The sequence below is a fragment of the Cydia fagiglandana genome, chromosome 26 (genome assembly GCF_963556715.1).
Source record: "Cydia fagiglandana chromosome 26, ilCydFagi1.1, whole genome shotgun sequence".
Lineage (NCBI taxonomy): Eukaryota > Metazoa > Arthropoda > Insecta > Lepidoptera > Tortricidae > Cydia > Cydia fagiglandana.
The window spans coordinates 1,886,674-1,906,102 of NC_085957.1; the positions used below are offsets into that span (position 1 = coordinate 1,886,674).

At 40.1% G+C, this 19,429-nt stretch overlaps 1 protein-coding gene across 1 annotated transcript in view; it reads right to left on the reverse strand.

Moving 5' to 3' along the window:
- Positions 1–19,429, reverse strand: part of LOC134677533 (zinc finger protein 184-like) — a 69,600-nt gene that overhangs the window by 2,696 nt on the left and 47,475 nt on the right. The window lies entirely within an intron of this gene.

Here is a 19,429-nt window from a genome sequence, read left to right on the forward strand (position 1 = left end):
CCACGCATTTCTTTATTTAGCTTAATACGGCAAAAAAGATTTTTTTTTACATCTATCAATAAGGATATTCAATTACACAAACGGGTCTACCGCGATATAATTTCATTGTTTTTACCTTTAATTCCGACGTTTCAGCTGAGTTGCATCAGCTGTGGTCGCGGTAGACCCGTTTGTGTAATTGAATATGTGTACAAAACGCGAGAGTTTAAAGTGTTATATCAATAAGGATATTTACTTATTTAGACTACGTCCCATGGTAGCAACATCTCCATCAAAAAGACGTTTTGCAATATGTAACAATATTTTAACTACCTAATTAACTCTGAAACTAGGCGAATTTCAAAAAAGTTTATAGGACATTTTTGCCTTTGTAAATATGATCAGGCTATTAAAATTATTCGGTTTCCTGATGTTACACCGTATATAAACTAAACGGGTATCAACTTAACCGGCCTCATATATTAAGGAATGGTGCCCATCACACTCGCTGCGTTGCCGCGTTGGATTGCGATGGACAAGGAAAAAATGGAGCGGCGGTCAAGGTAAGGTTTATTTCTGGCAGACGATAATTTTACAATATACATATATGAAGAGAAACATAACAATAAATTTTTTAACGAAATTAAACTTTCGTGAGACACATTTTAAACTGTTTAGGCGACAACGGTTTCAATCATTTGAATTTTTATTCGCCATTGGCGATATGTTCACCTGACAACTCCGGCCGGCGCGGCTGCGGACTGCCCCGCGCGCCCCGCCCCACGACGAGGCGGGCGACGCGCTCAGTGCACGAGCGCCTGAGGAAGGACCCCCGACGGGCTCGAAACATGTCGCCAATAGCGACAAAAAATACGTCTAAACAGTGTAACTTATTGAACACAAAATCAAAGCCAGGGATAGAACAACCATGACTCAGGAACAAATATCTGTGTCATCACACAAATAAATACCCTTACGCGGGATTCGATCCCGGGACCATCGGCTTCATAGGCAGGGTCACCCACTAAGCCAGACCGTTCGCCATTGGCGTCAATACTTACCTTTAGAAGGGATCGACCCACAAATGTCTTCGGGCATTGAGGGCAGGCGTATGGCTTCACGGCGAGATGCGTGCGCTTGTGATATTCGAGAAGTGACGGGTTCTGTATACAAAATAGAATATAATATTGAAAATATTCTTATGTGTGCTAGTATTTGCAATATAGTACAACTGTTAAATTATTACTTTTAAGTGTCAAAAATTGTTTATTGTTTATTATTTAAGTTGACTTTAACAGCTAAAGCCACAGCGGCACAAATTGGGAGACAGTAATACTTATACATAGGGTACACAAGTATTTACATAACAACATTATATAATACTACTTACAGGCATCTCTCGCTCTATCACTCAATCATCAGTCGTCCAATTGCACTCACAAACAAATCACACTCCGGGTGTGCTTCAAGCACGAAGTTGAGCAGAGCGTGCGTGCGTGAAAAATATAAGCAAGTGTTTCATTTTCTCTCTCATTTCATTTCAAATTATAAGGAGGGCTCACGTGTATTTTTCTACAGTGAATGAAAGTAAGAAAAAATACCTACCACATTAAGTAGATACTTTTTCTCGGTTTCGTTAAACATAAATCTTCACTATTTTACGAAATTTTGGAGCGCGTGGCCTTGACCGGCCGAATAGAAAAAAATACACATCAGGTTAGGAGGGGGGTAGCCAAAAACCTCATGAAATATCACCAACGGGCAGGGAGAGTCAAAAACAATGTTGGGAAAAAAGTAATTGAATTACTAATTAACAATTGCAATTACAAAATGTAATTCCAACAAATAATTTCCATTACATGTGGAAAGTAATTAAAATTTTAATTACTAATTAAAAAGGTAAATGAAAAGTAAATCATTAATTTAATTACTAATTAATGTAGTTACAATTGCAAATTACACAGAAAATTTAATTACATGTAATTAAATTTTATGTAATTAAATTACAAACAATTTTATTACATGTTATTAAATTACACGAGTAATTAATTACGCCCAACACTGGTCAAAAAGCAGCCGAAAACACCTCGCGTGCACAACCCCTAGTCACATAGTGATATTCATAAGCATCGGTGTTTTTGGTGCGGGAATGTTTTACACTAGCCAAATAACAGGTAAAAACGATAATAATTTAACATTTCTAAGCACATTTCGACCTTACCTACGTTTAATTCATAGTTTGGTAAATATTTTACAATAAATACACTCTCGGCGAGATGTGATGTTCGATTTAAGATGAATGTTACCACCTAATTTAAGTACCACATTTCTGGCAAATAAACGATATTTCTATTTCTAAACTAAGTTACACAAAGGTATACAACTATACACGAAATCATTCCCGCACCGAAAACCCCGATGTATTAATTTTAAGTTTAATAACATTTTTACTCCAATAGGCGAAACACAGAGCTCTGTAATCACCAGAGAGCGCAACTTTGGTGCCGATGACAGACGTATGACGTGAAGCTAAATACAGAGTGTTGTTATTTAGATTATAGATACTTAAACAAATAACAACTTATTAGCCTCTTTAGTTTACTGATATTGAAACTTCAGTTGAGAGTTTTTATACGTAATGGCCACGTATAAAAACATAACTAACTGTCTTTGTCATGTTAAAAACAAGATTGTTGGAAATGACAACCAATTACTGTTTACTTATTTTTTTATTAGTAAAATATAACCGAAATATTATTGTTTGTAATCGCTATGGAGTCTTTGCAGCCCTATTTGCAGAAATTTCCTTTTCTGATTGTAAAAAAATGAAAAAATGTGACCAAAATTTAACAGCAAAAGCAAGCAATATAGAGAAACATTTGAAAACAACAAAGCATATTGAACGAGAAGGAGATCGTTTCGTATCGTTTTTTAATGTTTACATTATTTTTTGTGTAAATTACCAAGCATTTTTATAAATAATCAATTATATAATCATTATTAAGAATCATTGAGGTGTTACAATGTTGTTTTAAAAAAACATCCTATATGCGACTTAACGTCATAATGACGTCATCGGCACCAAAGTTGCGCTCTCTGGTAATCACCTATTTTTACTTAATACCTGTATCACCTGTGTTCTACAAATAAACAAAAAAAGAAGCTGGGTGTAAGAGTAGTATTCACCGGCATAGTGACTCCGCACTGGTCACACACGCACATGTGGTTCGGCGGCTTGTAGCCCTTCCTCTTGGCTCCGCTGCGGTGCTCCTTACGCGCCGGACACTTGTACCGCTCCCCGAGGTGCTTACGACAGTTGTGTGTGGTTAACGCCGCCGCGCTACTGAACGTTAAGTCACACTGTAAGCAAATATATATTCTTTACAGTACATATGGTAAACAAGACCCAAGTGCGGGTAGTTCGAAAAACTCAGCGGCTATAGTTCGTTTTTTTAGCATTAGAAAGAACTTGCAAGAAGGTAAGCGATCTTGACATGTCTTTTGAGTGAAAAACGCTTTTTAAAAATCAAAAACTATTACTTATGAAAACAGAAGAATATAAATGATCGTATTCGTTTCATAATTATTACATATTTGCCGTAACTTATTTTTAAAATGTGTTTTTCAATTATTATTATTATGTTATTTCTAATGCTAAAAAAAACGAACTATAGAAGATGTTGATGTCAACTTGAGCCAGTCTTCTCCGAGACCACGGAGACAACGCCGTCCTCGAAACGTCGGAGGTTAATCTTAAAACTTAAATACGCGATTAAGTCCCGTTGTACAGTTTCATAATAGTACATATGGTGCTACTTTGTTTGAGTTCCACATTTCCTGCTACCCAAAGGTTGTCTAGAAGAGATCGCTTGTTAGCGATAAGACCGCCTGTTGTTACCGCGTTCTATTGTTTCATTAGAATTTCTTTGTAGTTTTACATGTATGTAAAATGTATAATTATTAGTGCAATAAAGAATATTTACTTACTTACTTTACCGGCCTAGTGTTAGTTATAACACTATGTGCGTATATCGAACATGTAAAGGGCCACACGCACGATACACGTGCGAAAACTTAATTGGCCACTCGTTACGAATTTCCTACTTTACACACTCGTATCCTAATGTACAATTATTGTGCTCCATATAATTAAAATTACACAGAAAATGAAATGAAAGTTTAAGACTGTAACAAAACCAGCTCCGACACGGCGTAAGTCCCCAATTCGTAACCAGTTACCAAATTTTCTTAACCATTTCGTAACTAAACACAAAAAATGTTTATTTTAAAATAACTATTTTTAGGGTTCCGTACCCAAAGGGTAAAACGGGACCCTATTACTAAGACTTCGCTGTCCGTCCTTCCGTCCGTCCGTCTGTCACCAGGCTGTATCTCACGAACCGTGAGAGCTAGACAGTTGAAATTTTCACACATGATGTATTTCTGTTGCCGCTATAACAACAAATACTAAAAACAGAATAAAATAAAGATTTAAATGGGGCTCCCATACAACAAACGTGATTTTTGACCAAAGTTAAGCAACGTCGGGAGGGGTCAGTACTTGGATGGGTGACCGTTTTCTTTTTGCTTTTTTTTGTTTTATTTTTTGCATTATGGTACGGAACCCTTCGTGCGCGAGTCCGACTCGCACTTGCCCGGTTTTTTAACGTTTAAAATATACAAAAAACAACTACAACTGTATGTAATTGCAATGCTCTTACCAGTTCGCAGTGATGCGTCTCACTGGGATGTAACACCCCTACATGTTCCTGTAGCGCGTGCTCGCTCGCACAGTTCTCGCCGCACTGCTCGCACGGCCACAGGCCTATATGCTTGCCAGCCGTGTCTATGTGTTTCTTCAGCGCCGGGATACTATTGAACTTGGCTGTGCAGAGAGTGCACACAAATGTAGGCGGTTTCTGAAAAACAGTCACAGTTGAGTCGCTTAAGAGCCGATCAACGTGCACACTAGCGCCACTGCTAAATAATCGTGATTATTTAAATTTCATCATCATCATCATCATCATTTCAGCCTTTATACGTCCCACTTAGGGAATGCAATCTCGCACCAATCGATTCGAGATCTCGCACGAAAAATCTGAATCGAGATAGGGAGTTTCGAGATCTCGGCCGTCACACTTTCGAGATCGAGATTAATCTCGACGAGATCGAGATTTGACAAAGTAATTAAAAATGTGTTATTTTGAGCAAAAATCTTTAAGAATGCCGTATATACTACTTATTTAGAGTACGTCATGTTTTATTTTGATGATAAAATAAAAAATTAATCAACATTAAAAAAAAAACTACTATTATTAAAAATAAATGTTTGTAGCTCTAAATTGCATGTAGTAATAAAAAGTGGTAATAATTATTTTTAATATAACAAAATTGTAAGCAGAGGCAGTAACATGCTGAGTTGATATTTTTGACAAGCACTCAGCAACTTAAAAAAAAATAGGGTAAGCGAGCAAGAAATCATAAATAATTGTGACTTTTGCTCACTTACCCTAACGTTGTACGTTAAGTTTGTCCGATTTTCCGGTTTTATCGTCAGTAAAAGCCGGCCGCACACAATAGCACTGCCTGAACAACATGAACCTTAGGACAAAAAGATTACTCAGAACAAAGTAATTCACACGGAAAAATCTTTTAATCTCGTTCGAGATCTCGAAAATATTAATCAAGATCTTGATTCTTGATCAAGAGATTGCTAAAATCGAGATTTCCTACGAGATTGAATCTCGAAAATTCGTGCGAGATCTCGCGAGATCTCGAAATTGCGAGATCGAGATTGCATTCCCTAGTCCCACTGCTAAGCACAGGCCTCCTCTCATTTTTTGTGCGAGAGGGCTTGGGCTATAGTTCCCACGCTAGCCCAAAGCGGATTGGGGACTTCACATACACCTTTGAATTTCTTCGCAGATGTATGCAGGTTTCCTCACCGATGTTTTTCCTTCACCGAAATGCTAGTGGTAAATATCAAATGTGACGTTCCACGGCAAAAGGTACCTTATGGCGGCCGGCGCTTACGTCGCATAGCGCCGCAATAATATTGGAGCGGCGTTAATAATAGCGTAAGCGCCAACCATCATAAGGTACCTTTATCCGTGGGACGTCACAAATGATATTTCGTAACTAATTGATACGAGCCAGGATTTGAACCCGCGACCTCCGGATTGAAAGTCAGACGTCATATCCACTCGGCCACCACGAGGCGAGGAGGTATTTAAATTTAAAGAACGATATTTTAAAAAGGGGGCCGCTACGTACTATGGTATGTATTTAAGTACCTTTTGAATACGTCAAACTAGTTTTTACGTTGCTGGATTTGTACATACTTATATGTAGGATTGAGTGAAATGGAACGTTGTGTGAATGAGTGAGCAAGAATGAAGATCATGTCAACAAGTATGAAAGGGATAGCATGAGTGAGTTATGTCGTTTAGGTTATGAGGCGCAGGCCGTCCGCCATTGGGATATGTTGGAGAAAGCTAACAGACAAGACGTGCCGTTATGTTAATTGTTTATATTTCTTTAAATACTTCGTTTAAATACATAAAGTTCAGTAAAAAGTGTGTTTTAGTTTCGCATCCACTTCCTACAGTGGTGTGAGACGTGGGAGTGGCAAACGAACAAAGAAAAGACGTACCGAGATTTGTCGTTGGGATCGCGTGGTTCGAAAATTTTAAGACGAAATACGACGTCGAACTACGTGAAGGCAAGGCGTAAACATGTCTCCAAACAAACGTAGCGGCAGACAACAAGACTACAACGGCGAAAATGAAACATCACGAGATAATGGCATGACGATGTTACATCTCACGGAAGGGCTGATCCCCAAATTCACTGGTCAAGATAAGACGTATCCTGCGACCAGATGGGTTCAAGACGTCGAGGACAGCTCCGAGCTCTGTGGGTGGACTCCGTTGCAACAGCTGTTGATGGCGAGGCGGTCGTTAACAGGAACGGCGTTATTGTGGTACCGGGCAGAGCGCATTTTTAAGACGTGGGACGAGTTTAAAGCCGCTATCCTCAAGGAGTTCCCTGATAACATCGACGCGAAGGCTATACACGAGCTGATGAGTTCCAGACATAAAAAATCAAGTGAATCGTGTTTAGAGTACTTATTTACTATGAAAGAGTTGGGTAAACGAGGAAAAATGCCAGACTATGTAGCCATTAAATACATAGTAGAAGGAATCAAGGATCAAGAAGTAAATAAGATAATGTTATACGGCGTTACGACATACAGTGACCTGAAAGAGAAGCTGAAGATTTATGAACAATTGAAATCAAACATGGCGAGTTCGAGTTCAAGCCGAGATACAAGTCGTTCGAAGCAGACAGAGAAAAATGAGAAGACGTATGGGCGATTTGTACGTTGCTACAGCTGTGGAGAAAAGAATCATTCATCAGCAGACTGTCCCCACAAGGAGAAAGGCCTGAAATGCTTCAAATGCGACGAATTTGGGCATATTGCATCTCAATGCAAAACGGCTGTGTCATCTTCAACTGCAAGTACTTCAAAGAGTGACGTGAAGCTAGCAGCGAGTGGTGAAGGTGGCAGCGCTGGGAAGAAATGGCCGACCGGGACGAATGGCGCTAGTGTCGCAACGAAACGTGCTTTTTACGGTTCGACGAGTGATGGTCACATCCCTAGTAGCGAAGACGTGATTGGCCAATCGAGCGAAATGGCGGCGAAGAATTGTCTACTAGCTGTCATGGCCGGCGACGTAAACAAAACACAGCAGACGATTACACCGAAAAAGAAGCCTGTGAAACGAGTTCATGTGTTGGGAAAAGATGTTATAGCGTTGGTTGACTCTGGGTGCGAAGTAAGTTTGATGACAATCGAGTGCTACAACAATTTAGGTGCGCCAGAGTTTGACAAAAGTGACGATTTCTTAACGGGTTTAGGCGAGAACCAGGTGGATTGTTATGGACAAATTTGTTTGGACATTGAAATAGACGAGTTGTGGTATAAGGACGTTAAGTTTCGTATAGTTCCTAACCGCACCGTGCCGTACAGTATGATTCTCGGTGAAGATTTCTTGTTGCGTGTCAGACTTGTTATGGAGTATAACAATGTATGGTTAATACCGCTTGATAGGTGGGTATGCGAGATAAGGGTGTGTGATTCTCTTGTTACAGGTTCTAGTGAAGATGTTGAAAAACGGGTGAACGACCTGGTGGAATCATACGTACCGCGTAAGACGAAGGAAGCGCCTGTCAAGTTGAAAATTGTGCTAAAAGATGACATCCCTGTTGCACAACGACCCCGAAGATTGGCTCCAGCGGAACAAGAGGAAGTTGACCGACAAGTGAATAAGTGGCTTGAAGACGGCGTGGTAAGGGTAAGCTACTCAGAGTATGCTAGTCCTTTGGTTCTTGTAAAGAAAAAAGACGGTAGTATTAGGGTATGCATTGATTACAGACGACTTAATCAGAAGATTGTGAAGGACGAATATCCTATGCCAGTAATTGAAGATCATATAGACAAATTGGTGGATGCAAGAGTTTTCAGCACACTGGATCTGAAAAATGGATATTTTCATTTACCTGTAGACGAGGAATCGGTTAAGTTCACTTCATTTGTCACGATGACAGGACAGTATGAGTTTCTTAGGGCACCTTTTGGCCTCTCCCTGTGTCCTAAAGTATTTACTAGATTCATCACTGCAATCTTTAGAGACCTCATTGCTAGAGGTGTAGTATTGATCTTTATTGACGACTTGATTATTCCCGCAGAGACTGAGGATGAAGCTGTGGTTCGACTGGGTGAAGTATTGGAGGTGGCTTCGCAATATGGCCTCGAGATTAATTGGAAAAAGTCGCAGCTTGTCCAACGACAAGTGGAGTACCTTGGACATGTGATCCAAGATGGGCAGGTGCGGCCTTCACCGGAAAAGACGGATGCGGTCGCTAGATTTCCAGAGCCTACCAATACCAAACAACTACAAAGCTTCTTAGGCCTCACATCGTATTTTAGGAAGTACATACAAGATTTTGCAATGATTGCCAAGCCGCTGACAGATCTGTTAAGGAAAGATAGTTCATTTGAGTTTAACGCAGAGTGTAGAGCTGCATTTGAAGAATTAAAGAAAAGGTTAACCAGCCAACCAGTGCTACGGCTGTTCAACCCCAAGCTGAGTTCAGAGATGCACACGGATGCCTCCAAAGTGGCCATATCAGCCATTTTATTACAGAAAGGTGTAGACGCACAGTTACACCCAGTATACTACATGAGTAGAAAAACAACACCGGCAGAAAGTAATTATAGTAGCTATCAGCTGGAGGCGCTAGCTATAATAGAAGGAGTGAAGAAGTTCAGGTGTTACCTTTATGGTACTCATTTCAAGATAGTAACTGATTGTAAGGCGTTTCAGATGACCCTGAACAAAAAAGATTTAGTTATGTCAACTCAAGTGGCAAGATGGATTTTAATCCTCCAAGAATATGACTTTGAAATAGAACATAGAGAAGGCAATAGAATGCAACATGTTGATGCCCTGAGCAGAAATCCATATGTGGCATTTTTGAAGAGTGGCCCCATTCATGAGCAGTTGAGGGTGGCTCAAGGGAATGATGAAGGCTTGAAAGCCATTATGGAATTGCTGCAGAAGAGTGTGCCTTTCAAAGACTACTATTTGGACCAAGGATTGCTCTATAAAGGAGAGGATAGACGTCTCATTGTCCCTGCTGAGATGGAAAGAGAGATAATCAAGAGAGCTCATGATCAAGGTCATTTCTCTAAAAAGAAGATGATGGAACTAATTAGTAAGGATTACTATATTGAAAACTTAGAAAACAAGATTGAAAGACACATTGTGTCATGTGTCCCTTGTCTACTAGCTGACAAGAAAAGTGGTAAACAAGAAGGTTTCCTACACAGCATTGAGAAAGATGAGATACCCCTTTTTACACTGCACGCTGACCACATAGGACCCATGATGGAGACTAAAAAGCTGTACAACCACATACTGACTATTGTGGACGCTTTCACCAAATTTGTATGGTTGTTTCCAGTAAAAAGCACTACAAGCAGAGAGACTATTGACAAGTTGAAGATTCACCAGCAATGTTTTGGAAATCCAGCAAGAATAATAACTGACCGAGGTACTGCTTTCACAAGCAAAGAGTTTGAAGAGTACTGCACGGAAGAAGGCATAGAGCATATAAAGATAACCACAGGGGTTCCGAGGTCAAACGGTCAATGCGAGATTATTCATAAGACACTGACCTCAATACTGACGAAACTATGCATAGAAAATCCGACACAGTGGTATCGACATGTCAGTCAAGTACAGAGATGTATAAATAGTACTTACCAGCGCAGTATAAACACGTCACCATACGAGCTACTTATAGGCGCTAAAATGAAGCTTAAAGAAGACATGGAGATTTATGAGTTACTAGAACAAGAAAACAGAGACTGCTTTGTACTAGCTAGAGAAGAGAACAGAAGGAAGGCGAAAGAACAAATACTAAAGGTACAAGAAGAGAACAGGCGTACGTTTAACAGGAAACGGAAGGAAAGTACCAAGTATAAGGAAGGTGATCTGGTTGCAATAAAAAGAACCCAATTTGGAGTCGGAATGAAGTTGAAGCCTAAGTACCTAGGTCCATACCGAGTCACGAAAGTCACAGGACGAGATCGGTACCAAGTACAGAAGGTCGATGATTCCACCGAAGGGTCCAGGAACACCACCACCTCCTGTGATCATATGAAACGATGGCCTGTAAGCACGGAGTGATGGGGCAGGTAATTAAACTGCTTTCTTATTTTATTTAATTTTTTTTGTTGTCAGGTGAGAATCACATTTGTCGTTTCCCTAAGTCATGTTGTGTAACCATGCAGTGTTATACTCCTAAAGATGTTATTTTAGATACGCTAAGAATAAGGCTTATTTACCTAATTAAGATTTTGTTGTCATTAAACATATGGTCTGAAAATAGCTGTGACTAGATTATGTAAGTTGTTACCAACTGTTCTAAAAGATGTTTAGTTATGTTTAGTAAATCAACCTTACTTTAAGATGTTAAATTGATTAATTCAGCTATACTTAAGAACCTAAAGTTATGTTTGTGTACTAACTGTAATACTGTAATGTGAGACTGAGAGACCAGTCTATATTTCAGGAACGGCCGACTGTAGGATTGAGTGAAATGGAACGTTGTGTGAATGAGTGAGCAAGAATGAAGATCATGTCAACAAGTATGAAAGGGATAGCATGAGTGAGTTATGTCGTTTAGGTTATGAGGCGCAGGCCGTCCGCCATTGGGATATGTTGGAGAAAGCTAACAGACAAGACGTGCCGTTATGTTAATTGTTTATATTTCTTTAAATACTTCGTTTAAATACATAAAGTTCAGTAAAAAGTGTGTTTTAGTTTCGCATCCACTTCCTACATATATATATATAGAAAACAACCATGACTCAGGGACAAATATATAAATGCCCTTACCGGGATTCGAACCCAGGACCATCGGCTTCGCAGGCAGGGTCACTACCCACTAGGCCAGATCGGTTGCAGGCGTGGCTCACTCCGCGATTTCGTCGCTTTGCTACAGGTAGCTAAAACTACATCCGTTCCACACCAATTTTGGTGGTTAGCCATAAGCCGCGCGTGGCGCTGTCGCCACCTAGCGGCCATATCTGTGCTGATCGTAACAGACGCGTTTCGTTAGAGAGTGAGTCTACTGTACCTAGTACTATTATTTTCACCACACCAGCTCGGAAAGGCTTACTTTGCTCTTCAAAAACTGGTAGCAAAGTTGCACTTTATTTGCATGGAGGCAAATTAATCAAATGCAAATTTTGAGTTGTTGTCTTATGTTTGCTGGTATAATTGACTTTTAAATGATGATTTTGGATGGTAAATATTTAATAACATTTATTTGGTTTGATATTTTACATTTAATATTTCCTTCGGGTTGGTGCGGTGAAAAATTTTGTTTCACTCGGGGACAAATTTTGTTTAACCCTCGTGCTTTGAAACTTTCGCAATGCTCAAGATTCCATTTTTCGAACCACTCGCTACGCTCGTGGTTCAATTTTGGAACCTTTCGCTTGCTCCGGTGTCAATATTAGCACGAGCGGTTAAACGACAACTTTGCCCCCTTGTAAAACAAATCCCATAAAAAACATTACATGTAATAAGATGCAAGTCTCGCAGTGTAATTGTTCTACTACAAAAAAGTTTTGAGATGTTATGTGAAACCAAGTCGGTTTTTTTTTTTATTTATTATGAATGGGCTTACTCATGGCCACAGACCAGCCGAGGCGTAGACGTGGCCTACGATGGAGCGAGCTCGCCCACAAGGTGCCTGTTCACTCTTGATTTGAAGGTTGCCGGGTTATAAGAACACGGAAATATAGACGCCGGCAAGGAATTCCATTCCTTGGCAGTGCGCATAAGGAAAGTAGAAGCAAAGCGCTTCGTGCGAATTGGTGGAATATCTACCAAGTAAGGATGGAAACCGGCCGTGCGTCTAAAAGTCCGATGGTAGAATGGGGACGGTGGAATAAGCTCGGTTATTTTAATCAGTGCTAGGGGGTGTTAAGCCGTATCAATGAGGTATCTTTAATTTTTAATACGTATAATGAATATATACGTTTAATATAAGAATACTAACGTAGATAATAAGTTTATTATGTTACTAACCATGTATTATGAATCTTTGTTATTTGTAATAAATTATTATTGAATTGAATTAATTGAATGCTTTTGAAAATATACCTAAAGCACGTTAAGGCCTACATGTCACTGAAAATTCAGGGTTCTAGCTTTCATCATCATCATCATCATCTCAGCCATAAGACGTCCACTGCTGAACATAGGCCTCCCCCTTGGACCTCCATACGTGCCGGTTGGAAGCGACCCGCATCCAGCGTCTTCCGGCGACCTTAACAAGATCGTCTGTCCATCTTGTGGGTGGACGTCCTACGCTGCGCTTGCTAGTCCGTCTAGCTTTAGCCAGCACAAAATTACAGGACGTCGAAAATCGCCTGAATCGCTTCGGGAAAAGGATGGTACGGCCGTGCGTCTTTGTTTTGCTCGACTTGGCAGATAACTATTATCAAAGAGAATAGATAGTATAGAGGGCTATTGCCAAAGTAAATTTTGTAGTCACGGGTACATTTACTGCCATCTATCGACACACCATTAAAACTTAAAACAAAATTAAAAATGTATAAATTAATCAAAATATGTTTACGGATAAATGATTTTTAATTTTTATTGTTCCATACTGACCCATGTTGTTTCACTGATATCATGATATGTGTTAAAATTGTTAAATATTAAACGGTGTCGTCAACGCCATCTAGTCGAGAATAGGCCAAGGGTGTGTGCGCCATCTATTCAAGAATGACTTTTTCTTGATTTCCGAGGCACGTTTTTTTCTTAGACTTGATTTATCTTATACGGAGTTATATATATATCTCTGCTATTATTCTGTGCCGGCTGTCCCTTACCACGTGTGTCTTGTTCCTGTGTTGTTTGAGCCCGTGCTCGCTGACGAAGGTCTCGCCGCAGTCCACGCAGTCCACATTCAGCTCGGGATGCAACAGACGCAAGTGGGTGAAGTACGAGCTGGTCTTTCTGAGGGGGGACAATCAGAGATGTGAAAAATACTTTATAAAAAGTATTTAAATACAAAATACAAATACTTCCTCGATAATACTATTTCAAATGCAAAATAGTTTTTGAATTTGCATTTAAATACAAAATACGAAATAGGTATTTTCAAAATACTTTTTAAAAATACAAATACTTTGCGATAAAAGGTACTCTGAGTAGTGAATACCTAGTCTGAATTAAAAAGTATTACTCGGAATTTCCCAGTTGAAAAGACTCTCTTTATTCTTTGAAATCAATCCTCTATCTAAAGTGCAAATTTCTTAGTTGTTTGCTCATATCAACCGGTAGGATGTAGGTATGTATGATGGTTTTTAACGGCCAACTTTTAAAGCATTAATTTGTAATGTTTTACAGCTAGTATAATGCCTCTCGTTAGTGTGATGAAAACGTCTCGTCGTCGTTTCACCAGGGCAGAAAAGTTTGTTCTCCTCCCGTGCCTTGAAACCCTCGCAACACTAAAGATTTCACTTTTTTAACCACTCGCTACGCTTGTGGTCATGTGCGACGTTACTAAACAGATTCAACAGTTCCATGTTAAAAGAATGAGAGAGTTGCCAGGATTCCATCAGAAGAGATTGTTTCCCGATAATAGCGCCTTTCGATCTGGCAACCCTAGCTGTACTGGCCCCTGTCATGACTCATTATCATTATTATTGCCCGTAAAGCCAGTCCCTAGATATTTAAGTCAATGTCTGAAGCAAACTTACATGAACCACTTCTCGCAGTGCGGGCAGTTGTAGGTCTTGCCCGAGTGTGTGTCATAGTGCCTCCTCGCTTGGCCCCTATGACAAATAACTCATGATATTTATTATTAAAAAAAAACAAGTCAGATTAACATTATCCTAAATACAAGCTAAAACTAGCCTACATTTAAAGAACAAGTGCGAGTCGGACTCGCCCACTGAGGGTTCCGTATTCCGTACTTTTTAGTATTTGTTGTTATAGCGGCAACAGCAATACATCATCGGTGAAAATTTCAACTGTCTAGCTATCATGGTTCATAAGATACATCCTGGTGACAGACAGACAGATAGGCGGACAGACGGACAGCGGAATCTTAGTAATGGGGTCCCGTTTTTACCCTTTAGGTACGGAACCTTAAAAATGTCATAATTATGGTGTACAAGGATAAGTCAAGCTGCAGCATAAGAGTCAGATACCTTCCGTTGTCATGTAGCATATTTCGCAGGCGTATGTGTTTGAAACACATACGCCTGCGAAACATGTTGAGTTTGGATATTTGATTAACTAACTTATCCCTAGACACGAAGTTGCATTCATTGCAAATGAACTTCATTCGATGGCGGGCCAGGTGTCGGGCGTAGCCACTCGAGTGCACACGCACAGCGCAGATATCGCAGCAGCGCGGACCCGTGGCCTGAAATCAAATATTTATTTCAAACCATTACTACCTAGTGTCCGAGTGTATTCATCTTAAATTTCTTATCATGTAAACAAATGTGACGTCAAAGTGACAGTTCAGTGCCCTGTTTATCAACAGCTTGTAACTTATAATAGTCCCTTTCTAATAGGGTTGCCATATAATAAATAAATAAAATATCATAGGACATTCTTACACAGATTGACTAAGTCCCACAGTAAGCTCTAGAAGGCTTGTGTTGTGGGTACTCAGACAACGATATATATAATATACAAATACTTAAATACATAGAAAACACCCATGACTCAGGAACAAATATCTGTCACATCATACAAATAAATGCCCTTACTGGGATTCGAACCCAGGACCATCGGCTTCGCAGGCAGGGTTACTACCCACTAGGCCAGACCGGTCGTCAAATGCTGCCATATGGAAGAATTAAATGTCCTGATAAAAATCCTGACATCACCCTAAAAATCCGGACATTTCTTGTAACAGATTTGGCGTAGCTTGAACGACGCCCTGGCGGCGCGCTGCTCTCTGCGGTGTACTGTATCGTGGATCTACTTTTCCCTTTCAGTCCAGTAGCCCCCTGCCCGCGCGCGCATTTTATTTTTATAAGGTCATTTCGTAAAATCCGGACACTTGCCAAGTCCGGCTGCAATCCGGACAAAAGGTAAAAAATCCTGACATATCCTGACATATCCGGACGTATGACAACCCTACTTTCTAACAAAAGCTTTCAAAAAGGGAATTCCACTTGTATTACAAGTTACAAACTTTTGTTAAACAGGGCACAGCAATACGATTCATAGGGAATCGAGAAATCGTAATTTCAGATGTTTTTGAGGTGATCCGTTCGTTACTGCGATTATTGATGAACATCTTATTAGAAATGATATTTTTCAGTGGTTATTTGGTAGTTTTTAATCAATGTGTGTTACCAGTGATGACTTACGGCTCCGAAACGTGGTCTTTCACTATCGGCCTCATCTCAAAACTCAAAGTCGTTCAACGAACTATGGAGAGGGCTATACTGGGAGTTTCTCTGCGTGATCGAAATCAGAAATGAGGAGATCCGTAGACGAACTAAAGTCACCGACATAGCCCACCGGATTAGCAAGCTGAAGTGGCAATGGGCAGGCCACATTGCATGCAGAGAAGATGGCCGATGGGGTCGAAAAGTGCTCGAGTGGAGACCACGGACTAGCAAGCGCAGCGTAGGACGTCCACCCACAAGATGGACAGACAACCTTGTTAAGGTCGCCGGAAGACGCTGAATGCGGGTCGCTTCCAACCGGCACGTATGGAGGTCCAAGGGGGGAGGCCTATGTTCAGCAGTGGACGTCTTATGACTGAGATGATGATCCCTTTCGGCTATTTTTAGTTGTCAAAATTTAAGCCATTATCTTATCTGTGGCTGTGCACGCAAAGGGACGTCAAGTTGTGTCAACCCTAATAATTGCTCGGAGCAATGCTGAGCCGAATGGAGCCGAGTTTGGCCGAAGTCAAGAGATTCGCATCCTTGGTTCGGCATCCATTTATATTCTTTAATCCATTTAATAAACCTGGCCAGCTAATCGGCAAGTACCCTCACCCTGTGAAAATTTGAAGGGAGTAAACCAGAAAAAAAAACCCGGGCAAGTGCGAGTCGGATTCGCGCACGAAGGGTTCCGTACCATAATGCAAAAAAAAGCCAAAAAAAACGGTCACCCATCCAAGTACTGACCCCTCCCGACGTTGCTTAACTTTGGTCAAAAACCACGTTTGTTGTTGGGAGCCCCATTTAAATCTTTATTTTATTCTGTTTTTAGTATTTGTTGTTATAGCGGCAACAGAAATACATAATCTATGAAAATTTCAACTGTCTAGCTATCACGGTTCGTGAGATACAGCCTGGTGACAGACAGACGGACGGACGGACGGACGGACGGACGGACGGACGGACGGACAGTGAAGTCTTAGTAATAGGGTCCCGTTTTACCCTTTGGGTACGGATACGGAACCCTAAAAATGCTGAGCCGAACAGACCCGGGCCAAGTTTGCCCAGAGGGAGGAGTTTCGCATTCCTGGTAATACCACAACTTTTAACCAGGTATCTTTTTAAACTAGGTAAGAGCAGTCTGAGACTATTGATAGGTATTACAGGTCACAATACTCTCAACAGACACCTTAAGATAGTGGAAATTAGTAGAGACGCCTCCTGTCCACATTGTGGTAAGTAGGAGACTAGCTTACACTTACTAGCAGAATGTACTATGTACGCGGCACCGCGATATAGTACATTCGGTAGAGACACACTAAAAGAAAACGAACTAAAGGACGTCGAACTCAAAGATGCCCTTCTGTTCAGGAAAACAAGAAGACTTGAGGAGAATGGTGAGGGAACGCCGCCGGGACAGTAACCTGCAGCTCCAACTCCAGGGAACAGGGATGAATGAACGCGACACGCGATCGACAGCCCGCCTGCTTCCGGCCAAGCGTCCCTACACTACATCTACCAGAACTGAATGGAAAGTCAGAGCGGAGCGCTTTGCTTCTACTTTCCTTATGCGCACTGCCAAGGAATGGAATTCCCTGCCGGCGTCTATATTTCCGTGTTCTTATAACCCGGCAACCTTCAAATCAAGAGTGAACAGGCACCTTCTGGGCGAGCTCGCTCCATCGTAGGCCACGTCTACGCCTCGGCTAGTCTGTGGCCATGAGTAGGCCCATTCATAATAAAAAAAAAAGGACTCACCGGGCTATGCCGGGCTAGGTGGGTCTTGTAGGCGGGCTCATCGGTGTACCCTCTCCCGCAGTCCTCACACTTAAACGGCGCCTCCAAGTACATCTGGGACTTCTTCCGAGTTGCGATTTCTTCCAGTTGCTCTTCCTACACATACATTAAAATTGTTAAACTAAAATTGATAATTATTTACACAAAAATGGTGACGATAAAATGCTATATTATTATTTTTTTACGTAATATATTGACAAAGACCCGTTCGGCCTACGTATATAAATATAAACCATAAATAATAGATTATACAATATTTTAAACTGACAACACTTCCGTGAGACACAGACATATTAAATATATTAAGAACGTTTTTCGACTTAAAATACGTGAGTGACCCGTTCTTAATATATTTAATATATTTTAAACTGGTTTAAATTTTAATACACATGCTGAAAGTTAAGTATATTTTTGTAATAATTACAACAGACTGCATTTAAATGTTGATTGATTAATTAACAAAATAACTATTAAATAAATAAAAATATTCCTATTGAAGAATCAAAATGCCTTACAACATTTTAGAAAAGTGTTCTTCAAAACGCTGGAACTATTTTTATCAAACATAGCTAAAAACCACCACAAGGAAACTCGATTTTACGTAAAACCCCCGCATCGAAATCGGTATATCTGTTGTATTGTAGTCGATAGTTAAAAAATAAACAACAAAATAATACACATACATACATACATATAATCACGCCTATTTCCCGGAGGAGTAGGCAGAGACCACGGATTTCCACTTGCTACGATCCTGATATACCTCTTTCGCTTCCTTCACTTTCATAACATTCCTCATACACGCTCGCCGGTTTAGGGTGCTCTTGACCTGGCCTTTCTTCTGGATTTCCCCGATCTGATCAGAGAAAGTCCGCCGAGGTCTACCCCTTCCACTTCTCCCTTATACACTCTCTTTGTCAGCCTTCTTTCACTCATGCTTTCCACATGTCCAAACCATCTCAACATACCTTTCTCAATGTTTGTCACTAAATCTACATTCAGTCCACACTTTTCCCAATAAAAATCAAAATAATAAAAATCTAAAAATTCATGACCAAAGCCATTATTTTGTAGTTTTTAGTCAATTTTATGTTTGGTGTGAGGTGGCTTTTTTAAAAATTCTGCCTCACCTTGGTTAAAGTAACAAATGTATGGTTAATGCTACTCGCGAATTCAGCAAAATCAGTGTCAGGTCGCTTTTTCACCCTTCTTTCCTTCTTTCTTCCCTTAAATTCTACAGGCACTTCTTCAACTTCACAGTTAGGCTCATTAATCTCATTATTACCGTCACCATCATCAGATTCACCAGCAATATTAAATTCAAATTTATTATCCTTCATTTCAATTGTCAACATTTTCATTTTTTCTATTTCTTTCCCTGTCTCAATTATATTTTTATCAATATCCATACAATCATTGTCCTGTCCCGTTTTTAAATTTTGCTTAACTTTAGTTTTAGTCTGTTTGCTGTTTAAATTTTTCACAGTTTTCGAGACTTTATTGGTCTTTTTTGGTGCCTTTATATTTTTTTTGCTCTTTAAGACTTTTCCAGTTAATAAGACATTTTTTAAAATTGAAGTGTCCTTTTTTATCTTACTGATTTCATCTTTTAAAACGAGTTGTTCGGTATCATCATCACTGATT